Below are 6,416 nucleotides of genomic sequence, written 5' to 3'. Positions count from 1 at the left end.
GTACCTTGTAGGCAAGATTGAGCTGGAAGTAGCCTTTGGGGATGAGCATGATTCCAGGGACGAGAAGTTAACCTTTGAAGTGGTCAAGATTAGAAGCCCGTACCACGCTCTATTTGGACGGCCGGCTTATGCCAAGTTCATGGCACAGCCTTGTTATGTTTATCTGCAGCTCAAGATGTCGGTTTACAAGGGGACCATCACAGTACATGGAAGCCAGAAAATAGCTTTGGAGTGTGAAGAAGGTGGTGCTGCTTATGCTGAATCTATCTGTGTAACAAAGGAATTGAAGTTCTACAAAGACAATGTTGATCCAGCTGATATGAACTCTTTGAAAAAGCCAACCACAGAGCATGATCCAGTGTTGAAGTTTAAGTCGGCCGATGACACTAAGCTAGTTGATTTTGTTCCTGGCGATTCATCCAAGCAGTTCAGTATCAGTGCTAACCTGGATCCTAAATAGGAAAGCACGCTCATCGAGTTCATCCGTGAGAATCGGGACATCTTTGCATGGAAACCTTCTGATATGAAGGGTGTACCGAGGGAACTCGCTGAGCACACTCTTAATATTGATCCGAAGTTTAAGCCGGTCAAGCAATTCCTTCGTCGCTTCAATGAAGAGAGGCGTAAGGCCATTGGTGAAGTGGTGGCCCGGCTCTTGATGGCTAGGTTCATTGTTGAAGTCTTCCATCCCGAGTGGTTGGCTAATCTGGTGCTGGTGCTTAAGAAGATTGGCACCTGGAGTATGTGTGTGGACTACACAGACTTAAACAAGGCCTGTCCAGTGGACCCTTTTGCTCTCCCTCGTATTGATCAAATCATTGATGCTACGGCGGGTTGTGAGCGTTTGAGTTTTTTGGATGCTTACTCTGGTAATTAAGGACCAGGAGAAGACAACTTTTATCACTCCCTTCGGAGCCTTCTGCTATGTGTCTATATATGCCTTTTGTGCTCAAGAGCGCCTAGGAGACTTACCAGCGATGTGTGCAGAACTGCCTTCACAGTCAGATTGGGCGCAATGTTCATGCCTATGTGGATGATATTGTGGTGAAATCTAGAGAGAAGGAAACTTTGATAGATTATTTGAAGGAGACCTTCAACAATCTCCGGGTCTACAAGATGATGCTTAACCCGACCAAGTGCGTTTTTGGTGTGCCAGCAGGCAAGCTTTTGGGTTTTCTGGTTTCTAACAAAGGCATTGAGGCTAACCCGGAGAAGATCAAGGCCATTACCTCCCTGACAAGGCTGGCGTGTATCAATGATGTTCAACGTCTGGCGGGTCGTATTGCTGCCTTAAGCCGGCTCATAAGCCGGTTGGGTGAGAAGGCCATACCACTTTACTAGATGATGAAGAAAACGGATAAATTCGTCTGGAGTGATGTTGCTTGCTACGTCTTGAGCTTGCGTTGGTTTTCCTCAAAGAGGAGAGGGTGATGCAGCAATAGTAGCGTAAGTATTTCCCTCTGTTTTTGAGAACCGAGGTATCAATCCAGTAGGAGGCTCTTCAAAAGTCCCACGCACCTACACAAACAAACAAAGAACTCGCAACCAACGCAATAAAGGGGTTGTCAATCCCTTCACGGCCACTTGCGAAAGTGAGATCTAATAAAGATAGTAAGATAAGATAAATATATTTTTGGTATTTTATAATATAGATGCAAAAAGTAAAGATGCAAATAAAAGTAGATTGGGAGCAAATATGATAAGAGATAGACCCGGGGCCATAGGTTTCACTAGTGGCTTCTCTCCAGATAGCATAAGTATTACCGTGGGTGAACAAATTACTGTCGGGCAATTGATAGAAAAGTGAATAGTTATGAGATTATCTAGGCATGATCATGTATATAGGCATCAAGTCCGCAACAAGTAGACCGACTCCTGCCTGCATCTACTACTATTACTCCACACATCGACCGACTCCTGCCTGCATCTAGAGTATTAAGTTCATAAGAACAAAGTAACGCATTAAGCAAGATGACATGATGTAGAGGGATAAACTCAAGCAATATGATATAAACCCCATCTTGTTATCCTTGATGGCAACAATACAATATGTGCCTTGCAACCCTTTCTGTCACTGGGTAAGGACACCGCAAGATTGAACCCAAAGCTAAGCACTTCTCCCATGGCAAGAAAGATCAATCTAGTAGGCCAAACCAAACTGATAATTCGAAGAGACTTGCAAAGATAACTCAATCATACATAAAAGAATTCAGAGAAGATTCAAATATTATTCATAGATAAACTTGATCATAAACTCACAATTCATCGGATCTCGACAAACACACCGCAAAAAGAGTTTACATCGAATAGATCTCCACAAGAGAGGGGGAGAACATTGTATTGAGATCCAAAAAGAGAGAAGAAGCCATCTAGCTAATAACTATGGACCCGTAGGTCTGTGGTAAACTACTCACAACTCATCGGAGGGGCAAGGATGTTGATGTAGAAGCCCTCTGTGGTCGATTCCCCCTCCGACAGAGTGCCGGCGAAGGCTCCGAGATGGGATATCGCGGATACAGAAGGTTACGATGGGGGAAATTGTGTTTCGTCTGCCTCCTGGATGTTTTCGGGGTACGTAGGTATATATAGGAGGAAGAAGTACGTCGGTGGCCGCCCTAGGGGCCCACGAGACAGGGGGCACGCCCTATAGGGGGGGCGCCCTCCTATCTCATGGGAGCCTCGGCTGCTTCTTGACTTGCACTCCAAGTCCTCTGGATCACGTTCGTTCCAAAAATCACGCTCCCGAAGGTTTCATTCCGTTTGGACTCTGTTTGATATTCCTTTTCTTCGAAATATTGAAATAGGCAAAAAAACAACAATATGGGCTGGGCCTCCGGTTAGTAGGTTAGTCCCAAAAATGATATAAATGTGTAAAATAAAGCCCATAAACATCCAAAAGGGGTAATATAATAGCATGGAACAATCAAAAATTATAGATATGTTGGAGACGTATCAAGCATCCCCAAGCTTAATTCCTGCTCGTCCTCGAGTAGGTAAATGATAAAAAAGAAATTTTTGATGTGGAATGCTACCTAGCATAATTCTTAATGTAATTTTCTTTATTGTGGTATGAATGTTCAGATCCAAATGATACAAAATAAAAGTTCATATTAACATGAAAATGGTGATACTTCAAGCATACTAATCAAAGTAATCATGTCTTCTCAAAATAACATGGCTAAAGAAAGTTATCCCTACAAAATCATATAGTCTGGCTGTTGCTCTATCTTCATCACACAAAGTATTTAATCATGCACAACCCCGATGACAAGCCAAGCAATTGTTTCATACTTTAATAATCTCAAACTCTTTCAACTTTCACGCAATACATGAGCGTGAGCCATGGACATAGCACTATATGTGGAATAGAATGGTGGTTGTGGAGAAGACAAAAAGGAGAAGATAGTCTCACATCAACTAGGCATATCAACGGGCTATGGAGATTCCCATTACTAGATATCAATGTGAATGAGTAGGGATTGCCATGCAACGGATACACTAGAGCTATAAATATATGAAAGCTCAACAAAAGAAACTAAGTGGGTGTGCATCCAACTCGCTTGCTCACGAAGACCTAGGGCATTTTGAGGAAGCCCATCATTGGAATATACAAGCCAAGTTCTATAATGAAAAATTCCCACTAGTAAATGAAAGTGACAACATATGAGACTCTCTATCATGAAGATCATGGTGCTATTTTGAAGCACAAGTGTGGAAAAAGAGATAGTAGCATTGTCCCTTCTCTCTTTTTCTCTCTTTTTTTCCTTTTTCTTTTTCTCCTTTTTTTTCGTCTTTCCCTTTTTTTCTTTGGCCTTTTTTTTCTTTTGGCCTTTCTCTTTTTTTTGTAAAGTCCGAAGTCTCATCCCGACTTGTGGGGTAATCATAGTCTTCATCATCCTTTCCTCACTAGGACAATGCTCTAATAATGAAGATCATCACACTTTTATGGATTTACAACTCAAAGCTAGAACAAGATATGACTCTATATGAATGCCTCCGGCGGTGTACCAGGATATGCAATGAATCAAGAGCGACATGTGTGAAAATTATGAAGGTGGCCTTGCCACAAATACAATGTGAACTACATGATCATGCAAAGAGCAATATGACAAAAGTAATGTGTGTCATATGAACGGAACGGTGGAAAGTTGCATGGCAATATATCTCGGAATGGCTATGGAAATGCCATAATAGGTAGGTATGGTGGCTGTTTTGAGGAAGGTAAATGGTAGGTGTATGGTACCGGCGAAAGTTGTGCGGCATAAGAAAGGCTAGCAATGGTGGAAGGGTGAGGTGCGTATAATCCATGGACTCAACATTAGTCAAAAGAACTCATATACTTGTTGCAAAAATTTAGAAGTCATCAAAAACCAAAGCACTACGCGCATGCTCCTAGGGGGATAGATTGGTAGGAAAAGACCATCGCTCGTCCCCGACCGCCACTCATAAGGAAGACAATCAATAAATAAAATTGTGCTCCAACTTCATCAAAAAGCGGTTCACCATACGTGCATGCTACGGGAATCACAAACTTCAACACAAGCATTCTTTAAATTCATAATCACCCAACTAGCATAACTTTTAATATTAGTACCTCCATATCTCAAAACAATTATCAAGCATCAAATTGATCATAGCATCCAATTCACTTTCTATGATAGTTTTTATTATACCCAACTTGGATGCTCATCATTCTAGGACCAAATTTGTAACCATAGAAAATACCATGCTGTTCTAAAAGACACTCAAAATAATATAAGTGAATCATGAGAGATTAATAATTTCTTCAAAATTAAGACACCACCGTTCTCTAAAAGATACAAGTGAAGCACAAGAGCAAAAACTATCAAGCTCAAAAGATATAAGTGAAGCACATAGAGTATTCTAGCAAATTCTAATCAAATAGGCTTCTCCAAAAAGGTGTGTACAGCAAGGATGATTGTGGTAAACTAAAAAGTAAAGACTAATATAATACACGACGCTCCAAGCAAAACATATATCATGTGGCGAATAAAAATATAGCTCCAAGTAAAGTTACCAATGAATGAAGACGAAAGAGGGGATGCCTTCCCGGGGCATCCCCAAGCTTAGGCTTTTGGCTATCCTTGAATATCTTGGGGTGCCTTGGTCATCCCCAAGCTTAGGCTCTTGCCACCCTTTATTCCATAGTTCATAAAAGCTTTACCCAAAACTTGAAAACTTCACAACACAAAATTCAACAGGAAATCTTATAAGCTCCGTTAGTGAAAAAAAAGAAAACCACCACAGAAGGTACTGCAATGAACTCATTATTTATTTATTTTGGTGTTAAACCTACTGTATTCCAACTTCCTTATGGTTTATAAACTAATTTACTAGCCATAGGTGCATTGAAATAAGCAAACAACACACGAAAACCAGAATCTGTCAAAAACAGAACAGTCTGTAGCAATCTGTAACTAACGCAAACTTCTGGAACTCTAAAAATCCTACCAAAATAGGAAGTCCTGGACAATTTGTTTATTGATCAGCAGCAAAAAGAATCAACGCAAAAGCACGTTCCTGTGATTTAAAAAAAACTAAATTCGTGCGCGCAAAGTTTCTGTATTTCAGCAGAATCAAATCAACTATCATCACAGGTTATTCTATAGGTTCTACTTGGTACAAACACTAATTAAAACATAAAAACACATCTAAACAGAAGGTAGATGCAAGATTTATTACTAAACAGGAGCAAAAACAAAAAACATAAAGAAAATTGGGTTGCCTCCCAACTAGCGCTGTCGTTTAACGCCCCTAGCTAGGCATAAAAGCGAGGATAGATCTAACGAGTGTCATCTTTGACACTAAATTCTTAAGTAGCCCGCATGATAGATTCGTAAGGTAATTTGACTTTATTTCTTGGAAAGTGCTCCATGCCTTTCTGTAATGGAAATTGGAATCTAATATTCCCTTTCTTCATATCAATAATCGCGCCAATCGTTTTAAGGAAAGGTCTACCAAGAATAGTAGGGCAAGAAAGATTGCAATCTATATCAAGAACGATAAAATCCACGGGCACCAAATTTCTATTTGCAACAATAAGAACATCATTGATCGGCTTTTTAATGGTGGAATCCGCAAGGTGCAAATTTAAAGAGCAATCATCAAGATCATGGAAACCTAGAATATCATATAAAGTTTTCGAAATCGTGGAAACACTAGCACCCAAATCACACAAAGCAAAACACTCATGATCTTTAATTCTAATCTTTATAGTAGGTTCCCACTCATCATGAAGTTTTCTAGGTATAGAAACTTCCAAATTATGTTTTTCATCATAAGATTGCATCAAGGCATCAACAATATGTTTGGTAAAAGCTTTATTTTGACTATAAGCATGAGGAGAATTAACAACAGATTGCAACAAGGAAATACAAACTTTTAAAGAACAATTA

The sequence above is a fragment of the Triticum dicoccoides genome, chromosome 7B (genome assembly GCF_002162155.2).
Source record: "Triticum dicoccoides isolate Atlit2015 ecotype Zavitan chromosome 7B, WEW_v2.0, whole genome shotgun sequence".
NCBI classification, from domain to species: domain Eukaryota; kingdom Viridiplantae; phylum Streptophyta; class Magnoliopsida; order Poales; family Poaceae; genus Triticum; species Triticum dicoccoides.
The sequence above is the reverse complement of the archived record's forward strand: the minus strand, read 5'-3'. Positions refer to the sequence as shown.